Source organism: Pleurodeles waltl, chromosome 9, assembly GCF_031143425.1.
Source record: "Pleurodeles waltl isolate 20211129_DDA chromosome 9, aPleWal1.hap1.20221129, whole genome shotgun sequence".
Taxonomy (NCBI): Eukaryota; Metazoa; Chordata; class Amphibia; order Caudata; family Salamandridae; genus Pleurodeles; species Pleurodeles waltl.
Genome location: NC_090448.1, coordinates 576,785,767 through 576,810,755, shown reverse-complemented (window position 1 = coordinate 576,810,755; position 24,989 = coordinate 576,785,767). Strand labels below are relative to the sequence as shown.

Here is a 24,989-nt window from a genome sequence, read left to right as displayed (position 1 = left end):
CTGGCCTCTGGAAGTACTTTGAAGGGCACAGATGGTGCCCTTCTTGCATAAGCCAGTCTACACCGGTTCAGGGATCCCCCCAGCCCTGCTCTGGCGCAAAACTGGACAAAGGAAAGGGGAGTGACCACTCCCCTGACCAGCACCTCCCAAGGGGAGGTGCCCAGAGCTCCTCCAGTGTGTCCCAGACCTCTGCCATCTTGGATGCAGAGGTTTTGCTGGCACAATGGAGACCTCTGAGTGGCCAGTGCCAGCAGGTGACGTCAGAGACCCCTCCTGATAGGTGCTTACCTCTCTCTGTACCCAATCCTCCTCTGAGGGCTATTTAGGGTCTCTCCTGTGGGTTTCTCATCAGATAACGAATGCAAGAGCTCACCAGAGTTCCTCTGCACTTCCTTCTTCGACTTCTGCCAAGGATCGACCGCTGACTGCTCCAGGACGCCTGCAAAACCGCAACAAAATAGCAAGAAGACTACCAGTAACATTGTAGCGCCTCATCCTGCCGGCTTTCTCGAATGTTTCCTGGTGGTGCATGCCCTGAGGGCTGTCTGCCTTCACCCTGCACTGGAAACGAAGAAGAAATCTCCCGTGGGTCAAAGAAATCTTCCCCCTGCTAACGCAGGCACCAAACTTCTGCATCTCCGGTCCTCTGGGTCCCCTCTCATCTTGACAAGCGTGGTCCCCTGAACACAGGAGCTGGATCCAAGTGTCACCGACAGTCCAGTGGCCCTTCTGCCCCAATTTGGTGGAGGTAAGTCCTTGCCTCCCCACGCCAGACAGTAATCCTGCATACTGCATGAACTGCAGCTGCTAGGGCTTCTGTGCACTTTTGTAAGACTTCCTTCATGCACAGCATAGCCCAGGTCCCCAGCACTCCGTCCTGCATTGCCCAACTCGCTGAGTTGGACTCCGACTTCGTGGAACCCTCTTTTGTTGTGCTGAGACGACCGCCGTGCTCAGATCTTCTGAATGCCTGTTAAGGTGCTTCTGTGGGTGCTGCCTGCTTCTGCATGGGCTTTCTCTGTTGCTGAGCGCCCCCTCTGTCTCCTCCTCCAAGGGGCGACCTCCTGGTCCTTCCTGGGCCCTGGCAGCACAGAAATCCTCAACCGCGACTCTTGCAGCTAGCAAGGCTTGTTTGCAGTCTTTCTGCATGGAAACAACTCTGCATCCTCCAGCACGCAGTGGGACATCTTCTGACCAAAAAAGAAGTTCCTGGCCCCTTCTGTTGTTGCAGAATCTTCTGCTTCTTCCACCTGGACAAAGCCCTTTTTCACCTTCATCTGGGGTTTAGTGGGCTCCTGCCCCCCCTGTACACTTGCGTGACTCTTGGACTTGGTCCCCTTCCTTTGCAGGTCCTCAGGTCCAGGAATCCGTCTTCAGTGCTTTGCAGTCAGTTGTTGTCTTTGCAGAATCCCCTATCTCCACTTTACTGTCTTTCTGGGGTAGTAGGGTAACTTTACTCCTACTTTTCAGAGTCATGGGGTGGGGTATCCTGGACACCCTTAGTGTTTTCTTACACTCCCAGCGACCCTCTACACATTACACTAGGCCTTGGGTCCATTTGTGGTTCGCATTCCACTTTTGGAGTATATGGTTTGTGTTGCCCCTAGGCCTATTGTCTCCTATTGCATTCTATTGTGTTCTATAGTGTTTGCACTACTTTTCTAACTGTTTACTTACCTGATTTTGGTTTGTGTGTATATTTTGTGTATTTTACTTACCTCCGAAGGGAGTATATCCTCTGAGATACTTTTGGCATATTGTAACTAAAATAAAGTACCTTTATTTTTGGTAACTCTGAGTATGGTGTTTCTTATGATATAGTGCTAAGTGAAATAAGTGGTATAGGAGGAGCTTTGCATGTCTCCTAGTTCAGCCTAAGCTGCTCTGCTATAGCTACCTCTATCAGCCTAAGCTGCTAGAACACTATTACTTCACTAATAAGGGATAACTGGGCCTGTTATGAGTTGTAAGTACCCAAGGTACCCACTACAAACCAGGCCAGCCTCCTGCATTGGCGTGGCAGGGGTAGATAAGTACTTGCAATTGCTTTAACACTTTGTTACCTGTGCTTTTCACAAGAAAAGCTTGCTCCAATACTTAGAGCATACATAGTATATACCTAGAAAAACAATTCTAACTGTTTAAAAGTTCTGTTTAACTTTGCAAAAGTTTTCAAAGTTCTGAAAAGTTTCTTATTTTCTCTAAAAAGTTAGCTCTGTAATTCTACTAACTTTTTACTCACTTTCTCAAACTTTTTTTCTTTTAATATGTCTTCTGTAGAAGCTACCCCTAGAGTTGTCAAGACTACCTATGAGATTCTAAACTTTAAAAGTTCCAGGGGTCTCTGTATTGAAAGACGTTTAGGAATTGGAAAGAACCCCAATAAGGAGTTCCTCTTAAATCTTCTCCTCCAAGATGACCAGGGACTCAGCACTGGTCCAGATCAGACAGGGGAAGAGGTAGAGGATGGCTTCAACCAGGAAGCCTCAAAGGAGCAAGATGACAATCCTGGGGAGGGTCCTTCTACAGACCTATCTGTCAATAAGCCCCCTTATATAACTGGTAGTGGGAAGGGTTCACATACAAGTAGGGCTCCCTTCACCCCTAGAGGCCAAGTCACTAGAGTGGCCCCTGTTAGAGATAGGTCTGCCTATGCACACTCTCGTTACCTCTGTTTCAGAGGCTTCACATAATTCTAACTCTAAGAACCAGTCCCTGGATAGGGAACTCAGAAAGCTGAGGTTAGAGGAGGCCAGACTGGAGCTAAGGCAGCAGCAGTTGGCCTTAGATAGGGAATCCCTGGCTGTGGAGAAAGTGAGGCAGGGTTTGGGGTTAGTTCCCCATGGTGGCAGCAGATTTTTTAGATATACAAATGTTAGGGAACCTCCATTTGATTCTAGAAATCTGCACAAGGTTGTCCCTCCTTACAAGGATTGTGATGACATCAACAAGTGGTTTGCTGCACTTGAGAGGGCATGTAAAGTTAAGAGGGTCCCTCATGTACATTGGGTTGCTATCCTTTGGTTATCCTTCTCTGGCAAGGGGAGAGACATACTTCTTATTGTCAGAGAGGTGATGCAGATAATTACCAAATTCTTAAAAATGCACTCTTGATTGGTCTGGGCTTAACCACTGAACAGTACAGACTTAAGTTCAGAGAGACCAGAAAGGAGTCATCACAGGACTGGACATACTTTGTAAACTGTTCTGTGAAGGCCCTAGAAGGTTGTTACATGGCAGTAAGGTGACTGATTATAAAATCCTATATAACTTGATTCTGAGAGAGCATATTTTGAATAATTGTGTGTCACACTTGTTGCATCAGTATCTTGTGGACTCAGATCTGACTTCTCCCCAAGAATTGGGAAAGAAGGCTGACAAATGGGTCAGAACAAGGGTGAGCAGAAAATCTCATACAGGGGGTGACAAGGATGGCAAGAAGAAGGATGGTAAGTAACATGACAAGAGTGGGGACAAAGGTAAAAAATCATCAGAGTCTTCATTAGGCCCACAAAAATCCTCTGGGGTGGTGGGTCCAAAGCCTCTTCTCACAAAGATAAGACACCTTGGTGTTATTTGTGTAAAGCCAAAGGCCATTGGGCAACTAATCCTCATTGTCCAAAAAGAAACACCAAACCTCCCACCACCACAACCCCAACTGCAACCACTACTGCTCCTAGTAATAGCAGTGGTGGTGGGGAAAACACTACTAATAGCCAATCAAAGGGGTTAGCTGGGCTCACCATTGGTAATGTAGTTGGGGTTGGTCTAGTTAGGGAGATCAGTGAGGCTGTTTTAGTCTCTGATGGTGGCACTGACCTAACCATTTTAGTTGCTTGTCCCCTTAACATGGATAAGTACAAGCAGCTACCCCTGATTAATGGTGTTCAGGTTGAGGCATACAGGGACACAAGTCCCAGTGTCACAATGGTGATGGAAAAACTGGTTGCCTCTGGTTACCAGTACCAAGTGACAGACACCCATAGCAACACTGTAAGCCACCCCATGGCTGTTGTGAATCTCAATTGGGTGGTTTACTGGTCCAAAGAAAGTTGTGGTAGCCACTGATTTACCTGTAGAATGTCTGCTAGGCAATGATTTGGAGACTTCAGCTTGGGCTGAAGTGGAGTTGGAGGCTCATGCAGTAATGCTGGGCATTCCTGGGCATATCTTTGCTCTTACCAGGGCTCAGGCCAAGAAGCAAAGAGGACAGGGAAACTTGGATCCTGGAACAATGGACCAAGTGCTCCCAAAAACTAGGGGTAAGAAGGGCAAACCCTTGTCCACTATCCCTCCCTCCACAGATGATTCCCCTTTTGTGGAAGAGGAATTCTCTCCCTGTGCAGAACCTACACCAGAGGAGCTGGAAGCTGATACAGGTGAGCTTTTGGGTGCAGGGGGGCCTGCCAGGAAAGAGATGAGTGTGGCACAGCAAACCTGTCCCACATTGTGGAGGGCCTCAGACCGCAACCTGTCAAACAGCAAAATGGTGATGTCACTGACACACACATAGTTTATTGGGAGAATAATCTTCTTTATACTAAAGCAAGAGACCCTAAACCTGGTGCCACCAGGAGACTGGTCATCCCCCTTCAGTACAAGGAATTCCTCCTAACTCTGGCTCATGACATCCCTTTGGCTGGGCATTTAGGCCAGAGCAAAACATGGGACAGACATGTTCCACATTTTCACTGGCCCAATATGTCAGAAGACACAAGGGAGTTTTGTCGCTCCTGTGTCACCTGCCAAGCCAGTGGCAAGACTGGTGGCACCCCAAAGGCCCCTTTAATCCCACTGCCAGTGGTTGGGATGCCCTTTGAAAGGGTAGGAGTTGATATTGTTGCCCCCCTTGACCCTCCAACAGCTTCTGGCAATAGGTTTATCCTTGTGGTGGTGGACCATGCCACAAGGTACCCAGAAGATATCCCCTTAAGGACCACTAGAGCTCCTGCAGTGGCAAAGGCCCTCCTAAGAATCTTTTACAGGGTGGGCTTCCCTACAGAAGTGGTATCAGAAGAGGTAGTACCTTCATGTCTGCATACCTAAAAGCAATGTGGAAGGAGTGTGGCGTTACCTACAAGTTCACCACCCCTTATCATCCACAAACAAATGGACTGGTTGAGAGGTTTAATAAAACTCTCAAAGGTATGATAATGGGACTCTCTGAAAAACTCAGAAGGAGATGGGATGTCCTATTACCATGCCTCCTTTTCGCCTACAGGGAGGTACCTCAAAAAGGAGTGGGCTACAGCCCCTTTGAACTCCTTTTTGGTCACCCTGTTAGGGGTCCACTAGCTCTTGTGAAAGAGGGGTGGAAGCAACTCTTGAAGCCCTGTTAGGGGTCCCCTTACTCTTGTTAAGGAGGATTGGGAAACACCTTTAAAAGCTCCAAAACAAGACATTGTGGACTATGTGCTTGGCCTAGGATCCAGAATGGCTGAGTACATGAAAACGGCCAGCAAAAACCTTCAGGCCAGCCAAGAGCTCCAAAAGCAATGGTTTGACCAGAAGGCTGCCCTGACAGATTACCACCCAGGACAGAATGTGTGGGTATTGGAGCCTGTGGCCCCAAGAGCACTCCAGGACAAATGGAGTGGACCCCATCTAATTGTAGAGAAGAAAGGTGAGGTCACCAACTGGTAGACCTGGGCACTGCCGGAAGTCCCGTTAGGGTGCTTCATGTCAATCGCCTAAAGCCTTACTATGACAGGGCTGACCTACCCCTGCTCATGGCTACAGATAAGGGACAGGAAGAAGAGATTGACCCCCTCCCTGATGTCTATTCCACCACTGAAGCTCATGGCTTAGTGGAGGGAATGATTCTGGCAGACTGCTTTACTGCTGAGCAGAAGGAAGACTGCAAAAATCTCCTTGATCAGTTTTCTGAACTCTTCTCACTCACACTTGGTACAACTACTTGGTGTGAACATACAATTGACACTGGACACAGCTTACCTATCAAAAGTAAAATTTACAGGCAACCTGCCCATGTCAGAGATTGCATAAAAGCTGAAGTTCAGAAAATGTTAGACCTTGGAGTTATTGAGCCTTCTGATAGCCCCTGGGCTAGCCCAGTGGTGCTTGTCCCCAAACCGCATAGCAAAGAAGGAAAGAGAGAAATGCGGTTTTGTGTGGACTATTGGGGTCTCAATACAGTAACCAAAACAGATGATTACCCTATACCCAGGGCACATGAGCTAATAGATACACTGGCAACTGCCAAGTATCTAAGCACTTTTGATTTGAGTGCACGGTATTGGCAGAGCAAAATGTCAGAAGATGCTAACGAAAAAACAGCATTTTCTACCAGAGGAGGGCATTATCACTTCACAGTGATGCCCTTTGGTTTGAAGAAAAGCACCTACCACTTTTAGGAGGGTGGTGAATTCAGTCCTCCGAGGCATAGGAAGCTTTTAGTGCAGCATATTTGGACGATATTGCTGTCTTTAGCTCCACCTGGGATGAACCCCTGGTCCACCTCTGGAAAGTTTTGGAGACCCTGCAAAAGGCAGGCCTAACTATCAAGGCTTGAAAGTGCCAGATAGGGAAGGGGAAAGTGGTTTATTGGGGCCACCTGGTAGGTGGGGAACATATTTTAGATTGCACCAGTTTAGGGGAAGATTCAGACCAATATGGACTGGCCCCCCCTACTACTCAGACCCAAGTCAGAGCCTTCTTAGGTCTCCCTTGGTATTAAGGGAGGTTCATTAAGAGCTATGGCTCCATTGCAGCACCTCTTACTTACCTCACCAGCAAGAAAATGCCTAAAAAGGTATTGTGAAAAGCTAGCTGCCAAAAAGCTTTTGAGGAGCTTAAGCAGGCAACGTGCTCTGCACCTGTCTTGAAGAGACCAAACTACTCCCAAAAATTCATTGTTCAAACAGATGCTTCTGAATTAGGGGTAGGGTCTGTACTATCACAACTTAACTCAGAGGGCCAGGATCAACCTGTTGCTTTCATTAGCAGGAGGTTGACCCCTAGAGAAAAGTGTTGGTCTGCCACAGAGAGGGAGGCCTTTGCTGTGGTCTGGGCACTGAAGAAGCTGAGACCCTACTTGTTTGGGACTCACTTCATTGTTCAGACAGACCACAAACCTCTATTATGGCTTAAAAAAATAAAAGGTGAAAACCCTAAATTGTTGAGGTGGTCCATTTCCCTACAGGGGATGGACTATACAGTGGAACATAGACCTGGAAGTACCCACTCCAATGCAGATGAACTCTTCAGATATTTCCACTTAGACAATGAAGACTCATCTGGACAAGGTTAGCCTTATTGTCCCTCGTTTGGGGGTGGGAGGTTGTGTAGGAAAGTACCATCTTCCTTGGCATGTTACCCCATTTTTACCTTTATGTCAGTATGTTTTTTCCTGTCTCACTGGGATCCTGCTGGTCAGGACCCCAGTGCTCATAGTTTATGACCTAATGTGTGTGTCTGCATAGTGGTTGACTGTGTCACTGAAGCTCTGCTAATCAGTACCTCAGTGCTTATGCTCTCTCTGCTTTTAAATTTGTCACTGTAGGTGTAGGAGGCTGGACTGGCTTGTAGTGAGTACCAAGGGGTACTTGCACCTTGCACCAGGCCCAGTTATCCCTTATTAGTGTATAGGGTGTCTAGCAGCTTAGGCTGATAGATAATGGTAGCTTAGCAGAGCAGCTTAGGCTGAACTAGGAGACGTGTGAAGCTACTACTGTACCACTTAGTGTCATATGCACAATATCATAAGAAAACACAATACACAGTTATACAAAAAATAAAGGTACTTTATTTTTATGACAATATGCCAAAGTATCTTAGAGTGTACCCTCAGTGAGAGGATAGGAAATATACACAAGATATATGTACACAATACCAAAAATATGCAGTATAGTCTTAGAAAACAGTGCAAACAATGTATAGTTACAATAGGATGCAAAGGGGACACATAGGGATAGGGGCAACACAAACCATATACTCCAAAAGTGGAATGCGAACCACGAATGGACCCCAAACCTATGTGACCTTGTAGAGGGTCGCTGGGACTATTAGAAAATAGTGAGAGTTAGAAAAAATAACCCTCCCCAAGACCCTGAAAAGTGAATGCAAAGTGCACTAAAGTTCCCCTAAGGACAAAGAGGTCGTGTTAGAGGAATAATGCAGGAAAGACACAAACCAACAATGCAACAACGCTGGATTTCCAATCTGGGGTACCTGTGGAACAAGGGGATCAAGTCCAAAAGTCACAAGCAAGTCAGAGATGGGCAGATGCCCAGGAAATGCCAGCTGCGGGTGCAAAGAAGCTTCTACTGGACAGAAGAAGCTGCGGTTTCTGCAGGAACGCAAAGGGCTAGAGACTTTCCCTTTGGAGGACGGATCCCACTCGCCTTGTAGAGTCGTGCAGAAGTGTTTTCCCGCTGAAAGAACGCCAACAAGCCTTGCTAGCTGCAAATCTTGCGGTTAGCATTTTTGGACACTGCTGTGGCCCAAGAGGGACCAGGAGGTCGCAAATTGGACCAGAAGAGAGAGGAGACGTCGAGCAAGACAAGAAGCCCTCTCAGCAGCAGGTAGCACCCGCAGAAGTGCCAGAAACAGGCACTACGAGGATGCGTGAAACGGTGCTCACCTGAAGTTACACAAAGGAGTCCCATGTCGCCGGAGACCAACTTAGAAAGTCGTGCAATGCAGGTTAGAGTGCCGTGGACCCAGGCTTGGCTGTGCACAAAGGATTTCCGCCGGAAGTGCACAGGGGCCGGAGTAGCTGCAAAAGTCGCGGTTCCCAGCAATGCAGTCTAGCGAGGTGTGGCAAGGACTTACCTCCACCAAACTTGGACTGAAGAGTCACTGGACTGTGGGAGTCACTTGGACAGAGTTGCTGGATTCGAGGGACCTCGCTCGTCGTGCTGAGAGGAGACCCAAGGGACTGGTGATGCAGCTTTTTGGTGCCTGCGGTTGCAGGGGGAAGATTCCGTCGACCCACGGGAGATTTCTTCGGAGCTTCTAGTGCAGAGAGGAGGCAGACTACCCCCACAGCATGCACCACCAGGAAAACAGTCGAGAAGGCGGCAGGATCAGCGTTACAGAGTTACAGTAGTCGTCTTTGCTACTATGTTGCAGGTTTGCAGGCTTCCAGCGCGGTCAGCAGTCGATTCCTTGGCAGAAGGTGAAGAGAGAGATGCAGAGGAACTCGGATGAGCTCTTGCATTCGTTATCTAAAGTTTCCCCAGAGACAGAGACCCTAAATAGCCAGAAAAGAGGGTTTGGCTACTTAGGAGAGAGGATAGGCTACTAACACCTGAAGGAGCCTATCAGAAGGAGTTTCTGACGTCACCTGGTGGCACTGGCCACTCAGAGCAGTCCAGTGTGCCAGCAGCACCTCTGTTTCCAAGATGGCAGAGGTCTGGAGCACACTGGAGGAGCTCTGAACACCTCCCAGGGGAGGTGTAGGTCAGGGGAGTGGTTCCTCCCCTTTCCTTTGTCCAGTTTCGCGCCAGAGCAGGGCTAAGAGGTCCCCTGAACCGGTGTAGACTGGCTTATGCAGAATTGGGCACATCTGTGCCCAACAAAGCATTTCCAGAGGCTGGGGGAGGCTACTCCTCCCCTGCCTTCACACCATTTTCCAAAGGGAGAGGGTGTAACACCCTCTCTCAGAGGAAGTCCTTTGTTCTGCCATCCTGGGCCAGGCCTGGCTGGACCCCAGGAGGGCTGATGCCTGTTTGAGGGGTTGGCAGCAGCAGCAGCTGCAGTGAAACCCCAGGAAGAGCAGTTTGGCAGTACCAGGGTCTGTGCTACAGACCACTGGGATCATGGGATTGTGCCAACAATGCCAGGATGGCATAGAGGGGGCAATTCCATGATCATAGACATGTTACATGGCCATATTCGGAGTTACCATTGTGAATCTATATATAGGTAGTGACCTATATGTAGTGCACGCGTGTAATGGTGTCCCCGCACTCACAAAGTCCGGGGAATTGGCCCTGAACAATGTGGGGGCACCTTGGCTAGTGCCAGGGTGCCCTCACACTAAGTAACTTTGCACCTAACCTTTACCAGGTAAAGGTTAGACATATAGGTGACTTATAAGTTACTTAAGTGCAGTGTAAAATGGCTGTGAAATAACGTGGACGTTATTTCACTCAGGCTGCAGTGGCAGGCCTGTGTAAGAATTGTCAGAGCTCCCTATGGGTGGCAAAAGAAATGCTGCAGCTCATAGGGATCTCCTGGAACCCCAATACCCTGGGTACCTTAGTACCATATACTAGGGAATTATAAGGGTGTTCCAGTAAGCCAATGTAAATTGGTAAAATTGGTCACTAGCCTGTTAGTGACAATTTGAAAGAAATGAGAGAGCATAACCACTGAGGTTCTGATTAGCAGAGCCTCAGTGGGACAGTTAGTCACTACACAGGTAACACATTCAGGCACACTTATGAGCACTGGGGCCCTGGTGAACAGGGTCCCAGTGACACATACAACTAAAACAACATATATACAGTGAAAAATGGGGTAACATGCCAGGCAAGATGGTACTTTCCTACAGTAGGCTAGTGACTTCATTTACCAATTTCAATTGGCACATTGGAGCCCCCTTATAAGTCCCTAGTATATGGTACCAAGGTACCTAGGGCATTGGTGTTCCAGGAGATCCATATGGGCTGCAGCATTTTTTGCCACCCATAGGGAGCTCAGACAAACCCTTACACAGGCCTGTGTGAAATAAAGCACACATTATTTCACACGCATTTTCACTGCACTTAAGTAACTTATAAGTCACGTATATGTCTAACCTTCACTTGCTGAAGGTTATGTGCAACGTTACTAAGTGTGAGGGCACCCTTGCACTTGCAAAGGTGCCCCACATAGTTCAGGGACATTTCCCGGGACTTTGTGTGTGCGGGGACGCCATTACACGTGTGCACTACATATAGGTCAATACCTATATGTAGTTTCACAGTGGTAACTCCGAATATGGCCATGTAACATGTCTAAGATCATGGAATTGTCCCCCCATGCCAAATCTGGTATTGGGGTGCCAATCTCATGCATCCCAGGGGCTCCAGCATGGACCCCAGGTACTGCCAAACTAGCTCTCTGGGGTTTTCACTGCTGCTACCGCTGCTGCCAACCCACAGACAGGCTTCTGCCCTCCTGGGTTCTGGGCAGCCCAGTCCCAAGAAGGCAGAACAAAGGATTTCCACTGAGAGAGGGTGTTACACCTTCTCCCTTTGGAAATAGGTGTTAAGGGCTGGGGCGGAGTAGCCTCCCCAGCCTCTGGAAATGCTTTGAATGGCACAGATGGTACCCTCCTTGCATAAGCCAGTCTACACCGGTTCAGGGATCCCCAGCCCCTGCTCTGGCGTGAAACTGGACAAAGGAAAAGGAAGTGACCACTCCCCTGTCCATCACCACCCCAGCGGTGATGCCCAGAGCTCCTCCAGTGTGTCCCAGACCTCTGCTATCTTGAAAGCAGAGGTGTGAGGGCACAATGGAGGCTTCTGAGTGGTCAGTGCCAGCAGGTGATGTCAGAGACCCCTCCTGATAGGTGCTTACCTGGTTAGGTGGCCAATCCTCCTCTGAGCGCTATTTAGGGTCTCTCCTGTGGGTTTCTCTTCAGATAACGAATGCATGAGCTCAACAGAGTTCCTCTGTATCTCCCTCTTTGACTTCTGCCAAGGATCGACCGCTGACTGCTCCAGGATGCCTGCAAAAACGCAACAAAGTAGCAAGAAGACTACCAGCAACATTGTAGCGCCTAATCCTGCCGGCTTTCTCAACTGTTTCCTGGTGGTGCATGCTCTGAGGGCTGTCTGCCTTCACCCTGCACTGGAGGTCAAGAAGAAATCTCCCGTGGGTTGACAGAATCTTCCCCCTACTAACGCAGGCACCAAACTTCTGCATCACCGGTCCTCTGGATCCCCTCTCATCTTGACGAGCGTGGTCCCTGGAACACAGGAGCTGGATCTAAGTGACTCCGACAGTCCAGAGGTCCTTCTGTCCAAATTTGGTGGAGGTAAGTCCTTGCCTCCCCACGCCAAACAGTAATCTTGTGTACTGCGTGAACTGCAGCTGCTAGGGCTTCTGCGCACTCTTGCAAGGAATCCTTCATGCACAGCCTAGCCCAGGCCCCAGCACTCTGTTCTGCATTGCTCAACTTGCTGAGTTGACCACCAGCTTCGCGGGGCCCTCTTTTGTAGTGTTCAGATGCCCGCCATGCTCAGATTTCTTGAATGCCTGTTCAGGTGCTTCTGCGGGTGCTGCCTGCTTCTGCGTGGGCTCTCTGTACTTCTGAGTGCCCCCTCTGTCTCCTCCTCCAAGGGGCGACCTCCTGGTCCTTCCTGGGCCCAGGCAGCACTCATTTTCTTCAACCGTGACTCTGGCAACTAACAAGGCTTGTTTGTGGTCTTTCTGCGTTGAAACAACTCTGCATCCTCCAGCGCACCGTCGGACATCTTCTGTGCAAATGAGAGGTTCCTGGCATCTTCCATTGTTGCAGAATCTTCAGCTTCTTCCACCCGGAGGCAGTCCTCCTGCACCTTCATCTGGGGTTTAGTGGGCGCCTGCCCCCCTGGACACTTGCATTTTTCATAACCTTTGAACCATTTGAACTAGAGAAATGTTTGTTGTTGTTAAAATCTGCAGGTTATTTGGCAGATGATGGATTATATGACAAGTGCTGCAAATCTATACTTATGCAAAAATTGCGTTGGCCGTGCTAGCGCATAACTCCAGTGGCCCTGATCATGATCAAATTCTGAATGTTTAGCTCCTCAAAAGAAGTAGTGGGTAACCATAACTTGCATAATTCAGTGTAGCGTAATCACAAGGGTTTACCTGAAAATTCTACAAGATTGCATAGAAATATGCAAGAAAACTAATTCTGCGTTCAGCATTATTATCTTAGTGCAAACATGTCTCTGGAATTAGATGCACAGATACATTTTGCGTTAAGAAATAGTGATAAATGCAATCAAACATGAATAGCAGCATGAGCAGCTGGTGCGCATTAAAGAGCACCTTTCCGTCAACTTACTTCCTGCATTTAGCCCTATTTTCTTACAGCACAATGCAGGATAAGGATGTTAGGATGCATTAATACCAGAAAATAACGTAAAATGCAATAGAACATAAACAGTAGCACAAGCAGCTGCTCACTGAAGGTGCTGTCATGGTAGGATATTTTTCCTCTAAACAGTTCCTAATTACACAGGCATAATTGCATTATTATCTCGTGATTATTGGTAGTTTCTCATCAAAGAGTAACATGAATTATCGAAACTACTCCGATAATTGAAATTTCACCCAGGGCTAGAAAGGAGGTTTAGTTGTCTTTTCACTTTCTTCAAATCTTACCTTAACTCCAGAAGAACAGTCATGTAAGTTGTTGCTAAGTGCCCAAGTGCAGTAATTGTTCCTTTGCACATAGAATAACATTACGGCACCCAACACTGAAAAGCACCTCTGCACCTGGAGGCCCAAGTGGCTTCCAAAGTGACCTGTTGGTGCTGCCTTGGACCTTGCCCTATACTTACCTAAACTCAAGTCTGTGGCAAAACGAAGCTTGAGGGAGTCCCCCACCAAAAGTACATGGAGGGGGACCCCTCCCCGGCCCACACCTACCACTTTTCCTGAGGGGGCCCCTGGAACTCATGGGCCACCAGCACCATGGGGGTTGCAGGGGCTTATGTTACTCCACTGACTCCAGTAGAACAGTCCTATAAGACATTGCTAAGTGCTTGAATGCAGTATATGTTCCTTTTCCAATAGGATAACATTAGGGCACATGACACTGAAAAGCACCTCTGCACCCGGATGCTCCAGGGGCTCCCAAGATGACCTGTTGGTGCTGCCATGGACGCTGACCCATATTCTCCTTAAGACCATAAGATTGGTCCTGTAAGTTGCTTTAAAGTACCTGTATGCAGTATATCCCTTTCCTTCATAGGATAACATCACAGCTTCAGAAATTGCACTGCATTGATTTTTCAGACCTGTGAAAATTCATAAGTCGATCGGTGCTTAACTGATCATGATTATCTTGGTGTCTACAATTATATGAAGATAAGCTAAGAACAAGCTTCCTACATTGGTGGTGCAGCAGTGGGATACAACACTTGACATTTGCTGTACCACTCGGTTGTAAAGTGATTCCACTAAGTAATCCAAAAGTGTCCCTACCTATAAATATTTTTTCTTGATTTTGATTTTTCTAAACTGTTCAAAATTAACTGTTAGAGCTTAGTGTTAAGTCTCCCAGTCCAAACTGTTTAGAATTTAAAAACATTTTTGCTAGTTAGGCCCTTTTAGAAGTGCACTTGAATTTTTTCTAATTTAAGGTCACAACTGCTTTAAGGCCATGACTGAGGAGGCATGTCTATCCCAGTAGCTCAATCTGGGCCCCTACAAAAATCTTAAGATTGTCTTACTTAAGTCCGTCTACCAAGCATGGAAACTTGCCGTGGGGTCTAAACCCACTAAAGCACATCTGCAAGAGGTACTTGCAGAAAATGATAGAGCCACGGCAGGAAAATAATTCTCTATGAGGAGAGGGAAGAGGATGCTGAAGAGGATGATGATTCCCTCAGAAATCCTACTGATAGCAACACCACTGGGTACTCCTGACAGTACTCCAGAAGATGTAGATAATGAAGATTCTGATTTTCAAAACCTAGCTAAGAGGATCGACCTAGAGGCTAAACTCTTAGCTGTATAAAAAGGAAATAGCTGGGATGGGCCTAGGGCCCACCTCTGCTGGCAGCAACATTTTAAATAAGGAGGAAGAAGAAGCTTTTGACCCTAAGATGCCCAAAGGGATTGTCCCGAAAAATACAGAACCCAACACTGAAAAGCACCTCTGCACCTGGAGGCTGAATTGCAGAATGTAAAATGAGCAAACTCAGCCAAAAGTATTTGGGCTATCTACTCTGGGAGCTGTTTTCAGGAAATTGCAAGAATAGACTCCTGACAACTGAATGAGACAGATGCTGGCTGAGTCCTATGACCGCATGAAGGAAACCCTAATTAAGGGCTTTGGACTTACCACTGAAGAACACAGGATCAGGTTCAGGTAAACTCGAAAAACCTCAAGTCAGATAGGTGGGTGGTTAAAAGGTAACCAGAAGTAAGACTATAATGGGCTTTATAATTTATTATGAAAGCGCATCTGTTGAGTAACTATGCTTCTGAAAAATGATATCAGTACCTGGTAGACCTATGTCCAATTTCTCCCCAAGAATTGGGAAAGAAAGCAGACCACTGGGTCAAGACTAGGGTATCCAAAACAATTGATGGTGGGGGTGACTTAAAGAAAGGGGTTGCTAAGCCCCTCAAGGGAAAGATGGTGACCAGTCTAAAGATTAAAAACAAAGAGTCTTCTAAAAGCCCTTAACAACCTGTTCAGTCGGGTGAGCCCTTAGACAAGCCACAGACCAAGGATGGGTAGCAGTATAATACCTGGGATCTCAAGAAGGCTTGGTGCTTTAATTGCAAAACCAATTGGCATCAAACTAGAGACCCTGTCTGTTCCAAAAATAATTCCCATAGTCTCCAGATGATATCCCAGGTGTGCCCTGACCATGTCAGAGAGCACACAGAAGCAACCTTAATCTCTGAGTGTGGGGTGGATGTAACTGCCCTGGCTGTCTGGCCCAATAACATGCAAAATAAAGACAACAGCCTCATATAAATGGGATCAGAGTTGAGGCACGGAAGGATACAGGTGGAAATGCCACCATGGTGATTGAGAAACTGATATCGCCAGACTAGTATCTATCTGGTGAGACCTTCACAGTCATCAATGCTGACAACCAAACTAAGGTCCATTGTATTGCAATGATGTTCTTAAAAAACGGGAGGCGTTACTTGCCAAAAGAAGGTGATAGTATCCTCTGCAATTCCTGTCGCCTGCCTGCTAGGAAATGATTGAGTCTTCAGATTGGCCTGAGGTCGAAAGAAAGACCCATGCAGCTATGCTGGTTATACCTGAATGGGTGTGTGTGTAAAAACAAGAGCACGATGGAAAGCACAGGGTGAAAAAGAGGTGCTGGAGTCTGGAATTATGGCGCCGCCCTCCAGGAGAAAAGGTACGAAGTCTGGTAAGCCACCTTCTGAACAGGAGCAAGCTCAGGTCCCCTCTCATGGAGAAGACCTGTCAGCTCTTGAGGGAACTGAGCCCCAGGAACGTGGTTCTTACACAGCAGAGCTCCTAGGCCCAATGGTACCATCTAGGGAATACCTGTGCCAGGGACACAGGACCTGTCCCACTTTTGAGAGCCTGAGACAGCAAGCTGCTGACCAGGAAAAGGCAGAGGTGAGTGGCTCCCACTGAACCATTGGGAGGAGGGACTCCTGTACACAGAGATCCCAAACCTGTTGCCACTAGGAGAGTAGTAGTGCTTCAGATATACAGAAAGTTCCCACTCACCTCAGCACATCACATCCCCTGAGCTTGGCATCTTGGCCAGAACAAAACTTGGAGGAGGTTAGTCCATCACTCTATTGGCCAGGTATATCCGAGAAAGTGAAGGAGGTTTGTAACTCCTGTGTTACCTGCCAAGCCAGTGGCAAGACAGGCAACCATCAAAAGGACCCCTTAGCTCCACTTCCAGTGGTTGGGGTCCCCTTTGAAAGGGTACGGGTTGATGGTGGTTTTCCCCCTTTGAACCTCTGATTGGTCATCCTGTCAGGGGATCATTGTGTCTAGTGAAGAAAGGCTTGGAGAAACCTCTCAAAGGGGCAGATTTCAGGAAAGTGGTGCTGCATTCAATGCAGCGCCACATTTCTAGCGCCCCTTAACACCCTCCTAACGCCACCAAGTGTGCGCCATATTTAAGGTACGGCGCAGCATGGCGGTAGTTAGGGAACTAGAGTCTAAGTTTTTGATGCTAGTTTGGTGCTTTGCAGGTTTAGCATCAAAAATGTTGACCCTAATCCTGCAAAGCACATTGAGGCCCATTAGAAATAATGGTGTGCTTCCTTTCAATGCCTGCTCTGTGCAGGCTTTAAAAATGCCCCAAAAAATGGTGCAAAGAAATATTTTAGATTTCTTTGAGCCATTTTTTTGCCCCCCACCACAATGGGGGTACGCCTCCTTGCATTCATTATGCCTGGCACAGGCATTATGTGGCTTAGAGGCTACAAAGTGGCACAATGCATGCATTGCACCACTTTCTAAATCTGGCGCAGTGATTTTGGCCTCGTTGGGCCACATTTGCAATAAAAAAATGACACTAATGTGGCACAAGGAGGTGCTAGGCCCTCTTAAATCTGGGCCAACGTGTTTAAGCAAGACAAAGTGGACTATGTACTTGGCGTATATTCAAAGACTGCTGAATACATGGAGAAAGCATCCGAAAACCTTGAGTCCAGCCAAGAGCTCCAATAGCTCTGGTATGACCAAAAGGCTGCACTAGTGGAGTTCTAAAAGGGCAGAAGGTGTGGGTACTAGGGGCTGCAGCTCCCAGGGCACTCCAGGACAAAGGTAGTGACCCTTACCCTATCCTTGAAAAGAAGGGTGAGATCACCTATCTGATTGACCTATGCACTTGCATGAACTCTCACAGGGTCATCCCTGTGAACCGCTTGAAACTTTTCCATGACAGGGCTGATGTGGCCATGTTGATGGTCACTGATGAAGCTCAGGAAGAAGAGAGTGAACATCTTCCTGACCTCCTCTCCCACAGCCCCAAAGATGGGTCAGTTGATGGAGTGGTCTTTTAAGACATGTTCTCTGCCCAGCAGGAAGCTGACTGCAGGCAAGTGCTGGAGCAGTATGCTGAACTTTGTCCTCTCACCCCTAGTCAGACTAACTGGTGTGTCCACAATGTGGACACTGATGACAATATGCTTGTCAAACATAAACTATACAGTCAGTCTTACCAAGTGAAGGAAAGCATCAGGGCTGAAGTCAGCAAGATGCTGGATTTAGAGGTGATTGAGCCCTCTGACAGTCCTTGTGCCAACCCAGCAGTCGTAGTCCCTAAACCTCATTCCAAGGGAGGTAAGCCAGAGCTGAGATTTTGTGTGGACTATAGACGCCTCAGTGCTGTCACTAAGACAGATGCACACCATATCCCAAGAGCTGATTAACTGTTTGACAGGTTAGGGGCAGCCACATTTCTCAGTACCTTTGATTGGACTTCAGGGTACTGGCAGATTGGTCTGACACCCGGAGCAAAAGAAAAGCCAGCATTCTCGATCCCAGATCGAAATTACCAATTTACAATTATGCATTTGGTTGAAAGAATGCCTCTTCCACCTTCCAAAGGTTGTGAACAAAGTCCTTGCTAGTTTGGAGTCTTTTAGTGCAGCATAACTTGATGATATTGTTGTCTTTAGCTCCACTTGGCAGGATCACTTGATCCACCTTGGAAAGGTTCTTGAGGCTCTGTGAAGGATAGTCCTCAATATCAAGGCAAGCAAGTGCCAGATACGGCAGGGCACAGTTATATACTTGGGCCAACTTGTAGGTGGAGGCCAAGTTCAACCCTTGCAACTCAAGATCCAGACAATTGTAGACTGGTAGCTCCAACCACCCAGACTCAAGTCAGGACACTCCTTGGCTTGACTGGATACTACAGGAGGTTTGTGAAGGGTTATGGTGCCATTGTGGCACCCCTCACAGAACTGACCTCCAATACAATGGCAGAGAAGATAAACTGAACAGTGAGCTGTCAAAAGGCTTTTGACACACTGAAGGAAGCAATGTGCTCAGCGCCCATTCTGAAAGTTCAAAATTCTTCTAAGCAGTTCAAAGTGCAAACAAATGCATTGAACATGGGACCTATCCCAAACCAATAATGATGGCCATGACCAACCTTTTTCTTTCATTAGCAGGAGGTTACTTCCCAGAGAAAAGCGCTGGAGTGTCATTGAGAGGGAAGCCTTTGCTGTGGTTTGGTCCTTGATGAATCTGAGACCATACCTGTTGGGTTCTCACTCCCTTGTTCAAACTGACCACAGGCTGCTTACATGGCTGATGGAAATGAAATGTAAAAACACAAAATTGTTGAGGTGGTCCATCTCACTAGAGGGAATTGACTTTACACTGGAGTACAGACGTGGGACTGAGCACACAAATGCAGATGGCCTTTTCAGGTTTTTCCACTTAGATGATGAAGACTCTCTTTGGAAAGGTTTGTCTCATTCTCTTTCATTTGCATGGGCTGTGTAGGAAAGTGCCCTTTGTGACATGGTCACCGTCAATTTTTGCCTGGTATTTGATGCAATTTTGACAGAACGCGCACTGGTTTCCTAATATCCAGGTCCCCAGCGCCAGATCTCTTACCTTATACTGTACAATTGTTTCCCCAATTGGAAATACATTTGCACCCTGTAAGTTCCTAGTAAATGGTACCCCAAGCAGCTAGGGCATGGGTACCTAAGATGGTCCCTAAGGGCTGCAGCACGCATTGTGCCAACCTAAGGGACCCCTCACCTAGCTCATGCAGACTGCCACTGCAGGCTGCATGTCTTGGTGCAGTGAAAAGTCACAACACAGCATGGCACACAGCCCGTGTTCCATGTCCACTAACACTGCATGCAAGATATGTAAATCACCCCTACAGCAGGTCTTTCACCCCTTAGCAGCAGGCATTATTTTACATGTGTGGACTGTAGGAAAGTACCATCTTCCTTGGCATGTTACCCCCACTTTCTGTCTGATTGTCAGTGTGTTTTTACTGTGTCACTGGGATCCTGCTAGTCAGGACCCCAGTGCTTGTGGCTTATGGCTTGCTTGGCAGTGCACTTGCACTGTTTTCTAAATTGTCACTGGAGTCCTGCTAATCAGAACTCCAGTGCTCATGCTCTCTCTGTTTCTAAATTTGTCACTATTTTAGTCTAGTGACCCTGTATTTCACTCCAAATCGGCATACTGGATCCCCCTTATAAGTCCCTAGTATATGGTACCTAGCCTAGGTACCCAGGGCATTGGGGTTCCAGGAGATCCTTATGGGCTGCAACATTTCTTTTTGTCACCCATAATGAGCTCAGACAAACACTTCTTCAGGACTGCCATTGCGGCCTGAGTGAAATGGTGTAAGCACTATTTCAAAGCCATTTTCACTGCACCAGGTAACTTATAAGTCACCTATATGTCTATCCTTCAGACCCTGAAGGTTAGGTGAAAAGTTACTGGGTGTGAGAGCACCCCATACACTAGCAGAGGTTCCCCCACGTTGTCCAGGCCGATTTCCCCAGACTTCATGAGTGCGGGGACACCATTATAAGTGTGTACTACATATAGGTCAATACATATATATATAGCTTCACAATGGTAACCCAGAATATGGCCCTGTGAGGTGCCTAAGAACCAGAAATTGTACCCCTAATCTGATTCTGGTATTGGGGGACCAGTTCCATGCACCCTGGGGGCTCCACCATGGACCCCCAATACTGCCAAACCAGCTCTCTGAGGTGTCCACTGCAGCACCAGCTGCTGCCACCTCACAGACAGGTTTCTGCCCTCCTGGAGCTTGGGCAGCCCAATCCCAGGAAGGCAGAACAAAGCACTTCCTTTAGGACAGGGGTGTGACACCCTCTCCCTTTGGAAATAGGTGTAACAGGCATGGGAGGGGTATCCTCCCAGAGTCTCTGGAAGTGCTTTGAAGGGCACAGATGGTGCCCTCCTTGCATAATCTAGTCTACACCGGTTCAGGGACCCCCATTTCCTGCTCTGGTGCGAACCTGGGCAAAGGAAAGGGGAGTTACCACTCCCCGGTCCATCACCACCCCAGGGGTATAGCCCAGAGCTCCTCTAGAGGGTCGCGGTCATTAGCCATCTTGGATTCCAAGGTGTTGGGATGCTCTGGGAACATCTGAGTGGCCAGTGCCAGCAGGTGACGTCAGAGACCCCTCCTGATAGGTCCATACCTGGTTAGGTAGCCAATCCCCCTCTCAGTGCTATTTAGGGTCTCTCCTCTGGGTGTTTCCTCAGATTCGGTTTTGCAAGATTGCAGCAGGACTCCTCTGCAGCCTCAGTGTAGGAAAGAACCATCTTGCCTGGCATGTTACCCCCAATTGTTACTAGTATGTATGTTTGTTTTTGCCTGTGTCACTGGGATCCTGCTAGCCAGGACCCCAGTGCTCATAAAGTGTGCCCTGTATGTGTTCCCTGTGTGGTGCCTAACTGTATCACTGAGGCTCTACTAACCAGAACCTCAGTGTTTATGCTCTCTCTGCTTTTAAAATTGTCACTGCAGGCTAGTGACTAATTTTACCAATTCGTATTGGCACACTGGAACACCCTTATAATTCCCTAGTATATGGTACCTAGGTACCCAGGGTATTGGGGTTCCAGGAGATCCCTATGGGCTGCAGCATTTCTTTTGCCACCCATAGGGAGCTCAGACAATTCTTACACAGGACTGCCACTGCAGCCTGAGTGAAATAACACCCACGTTATTTCACAACCATTTTACACTGCACTTAAGTAACTTATAAGTCACCTATATGTCTAACCCTCACTTAGTGAAGATTAGGTGCAAAGTTACTTAGTGTGAGGGCACCCTGGCACTAGCCAAGGTCCCTCCACATTGTTCAGGGCAATTTCCCCCGACTTTGTGAGTGCGGGGACACCATTACACGCGTGAACTACATATAGGTCAATACCTATATGTAGTGTCACAATGGTAACTCCGGACATGGCCATGTAACATGTCTAGGATCATGGAATTGTCACCCCAATACCATTCTGGTATTGGGGGGACAATTCCATGCATCCCCGGGACTCCAGCATAGAGCCGGGGTACTGCCAAACTAACTCTCCGGGGTTTTCTCTGCAGCTACCGCTGCTGCCAACCCTCAGACAGGTTTCTACCCCCCTGGGGCCTGGGCAGCCCATTCCCAGGAAGGCAGAACAAAGGATTTCCTCTGAGAGAAGGTGTTACACCCTCTCCCTTTGGAAATAGCTGTTAAGGGCCTAAGAGGAGTAGCCTCCCCCAGCCTCTGGAAATGCTTTGAATGGCACAGATGGTACCCTCCTTGCATAAGCCAGTCTACACCGGTTCAGGGATCCCCCAGCCCCTGCTCTGGCGTGAAACTGGACAAAGGAAAAGGAAGTGACCACTCCCCTGTCCATCACCACCCCAGGGGTGGTGCCCAGAGCTCCTCCAGTGTGTCCCAAACCTCTGCTATCTTGAAAGCAGAGGTGTGAGGGCACAATGGAGGCTTCTGAGTGGTCAGTGCCAGCAGGTGATGTCAGAGACCCCTCCTGATAGGTGCTTACCTGGTTAGGTGGCCAATCCTCCTCTGAGAGCTATTTAGGGTCTCTCCTGTGGGTTTCTCTTCAGATAACGAATGCATGAGCTCAACAGAGTTCCTCTGTATCTCCCTCTTTGACTTCTGCCAAGGATCAACCGCTGACTGCTCCAGGACGCCTGCAAAACCGCAACAAAGTAGCAAGAAGACTACCAGCAACATTGTAGCGCCTAATCCTGCCGGCTTTCTCAACTGTTTCCTGGTGGTGCATGCTCTGAGGGCTGTCTGCCTTCACCCTGCACTGGAGGTCAAGAAGAAATCTCCCGTGGGTTGACAGAATCTTCCCCCTACTAACGCAGGCACCAAACTTCTGCATCACCGGTCCTCTGGATCCCCTCTCATCTTGACGAGCGTGGTCCTTGGAACACAGGAGCTGGATCTAAGTGACCCCGACAGTCCAGAGGTCCTTCTGTCCAAATTTGGTGGAGGTAAGTCCTTGCCTCCCCACGCCAAACAGTAATCTTGTGTACTGCGTGAACTGCAGCTGCTAGGGCTTCTGCGCACTCTTGCAAGGAATCCTTCATGCACAGCCTAGCCCAGGCCCCAGCACTCTGTTCTGCATTGCTCACTTCGCTGAGTTGACCACCAGCTTCGTGGGGCCCTCTTTTGTAGTGTTCAGATGCCCGCCATGCTCAGATTTCTTGAATGCCTGTTCAGGTGCTTCTGCGGGTGCTGCCTGCTTCTGCGTGGGCTCTCTGTACTTCTGAATGCCCCCTCTGTCTCCTCCTCCAAGGGGCGACCTCCTGGTCCTTCCTGGGCCCAGGCAGCACTCAGTTTCTTCAACCGTGACTCTGGCAGCTAGCAAGGCTTGTTTGTGGTCTTTCTGCGTTGAAACAACTCTGCATCCTCCAGCGCACCGTGGGACATCTTCTGAGCAAATGAGAGGTTCCTGGCATCTTCCGTTGTTGCAGAATCTTCAGCTTCTTCCACCCGAAGGCAGTCCTTCTGCACCTTCATCTGGGGTTTAGTGGGTGCCTGCCCCCCTGGACACTTGCATGACTCTTGGACTTGGTCCCCTACCTTTACAGGTCCTCAGGTCCAGGAATCCATCTTCAGTGGTTTGCAGTCAGTTCTTGTCTTTGCAGAATCTCCTATCAAAACTTTAGTGTGTTTCTGGGGAAGTAGGGTTACTTTACTCCTACTTTTCAGGGTCTGGGGGTCGGGTATCTCCGATACCCTTAGTGTTTTCTTACACTCCCAGCGATCCTCTACAACACCACACTAGGCCTGGGGTCCATTTGTGGTTCGCATTCCACTTTTAGAGTATATGGTTTTTGTTGCTCCTAGCCCTATTGCAAACTCTTGTATTCTACAGTGTTTGCACTACTTTTCAATCTGGTTACTTACCTGATTTTGGTTTGTGTGTATATTTTGTGTATTTTACTTACCTCCTAAGGGAGTATATCCTCTGAGATATTTCTGGCACATTGTCACTAAAATAAAGTACCTTTATTTTTAGTAACTCTGAGTATTGTGATTCTTATGAAATAGTACCTATATGACATAAGTGGTATAGTAGGAGCTTTGCATGTATCCTAGTTGAGCCTAAGATGCTATGCTATAGCTACCTCTATCAGCCTAAGCTGCTAGAACACAACTAATCTACTAATAAGGGATAACTGGACCTGGCACAAGGTGTAAGTACCATCAGGTACCCACTATAAGCCAGGCCATCCTCCTACAGGTGTGGGATGCATTGTGCAGATTTTATACATCTAGCATGGTACTTGCAATCAATAGGCGATGAATGCCTATTCGCTTGAAGTACAGGCTGCACTTTCTGTCATGGTCGGTGAGACACGTCTTCTGTCTCCACTAATTGCCCTTTTCAGTTATGTTAAATTTGCACCTGCCTCACAAAGGAGATACATGGCATTGGCACTACTACTTGCTAAAAGGAGGGTCGCCTTTCATTGAGGATGTGGATAGGCACCTGATTTAATACCTGGATCTCACATGTACTATATTGTAATGAACACAACATTGTATGCAGAGCTTCGCCTGTCCCTTCCAGATCTCAGGTTACCGGGGTCCCACTCAACACTTCTAACTTTGTCACTATAGGCTAGTGACTTCATTTACCAATTTCAATTGTCACACTGGACCCCCCTTATAAGTCCCTAGTATGTGGTACCTAGGTACCCAGGGCACTGGGGTTCCAGGAGATCCTTTTGGGCTGCAGCATTTCTTTTGCCACCCTTAAGGAGCTCAACAAACCCTTTCACGGGTCTGCCACTGCAGCCTGCGTGAAATAGTGCACACACTATTTCACAGCCAATTTCACTGCACTCAAGTAACGTACGTATAAGTCTATACGATCTACATGTCTAACCTTCATTTACTGAAGGCTAGGTGCTAAGTGTGAGGGCACCGTTGCACTAGCTAAGGTGTCCCCACGCTGTCCGGGCCGAATCCCTGGACTTCGTGAGTGGACCTCTAGATGCATGCCATTCGGGATGAACAGACTGCTGCTGTCGAGCCTTCTAATATTCTATAATGACGACTCCTTATAAAGGCATCTTTGACTGTCCAAATTATCTACCACCCCACACTGCGTGCTGCCTGGAACATTGGCTCATTTCATCAACTTCACTCTGTCTGCTCTAAATAAGTGTTTTGGTGCTGTTCGGGGATGGGAGCAGGAACACGTGCCTGAGTTCGGTACAAGAGGAGACACACTTACTATGTTTACATATGTGATGACATTTTGTTGCGGTTGTTATTTAAATTGTAACACTAAACTTTAAAAAACATAT

At 47.9% G+C, this 24,989-nt stretch overlaps 1 protein-coding gene across 1 annotated transcript in view; it reads left to right on the top strand.

The window, feature by feature from the left end:
* The window catches only part of LOC138259682 (cytochrome P450 2G1-like), an 855,404-nt gene that overhangs the window by 550,840 nt on the left and 279,575 nt on the right, over positions 1-24,989 (top strand). The window lies entirely within an intron of this gene.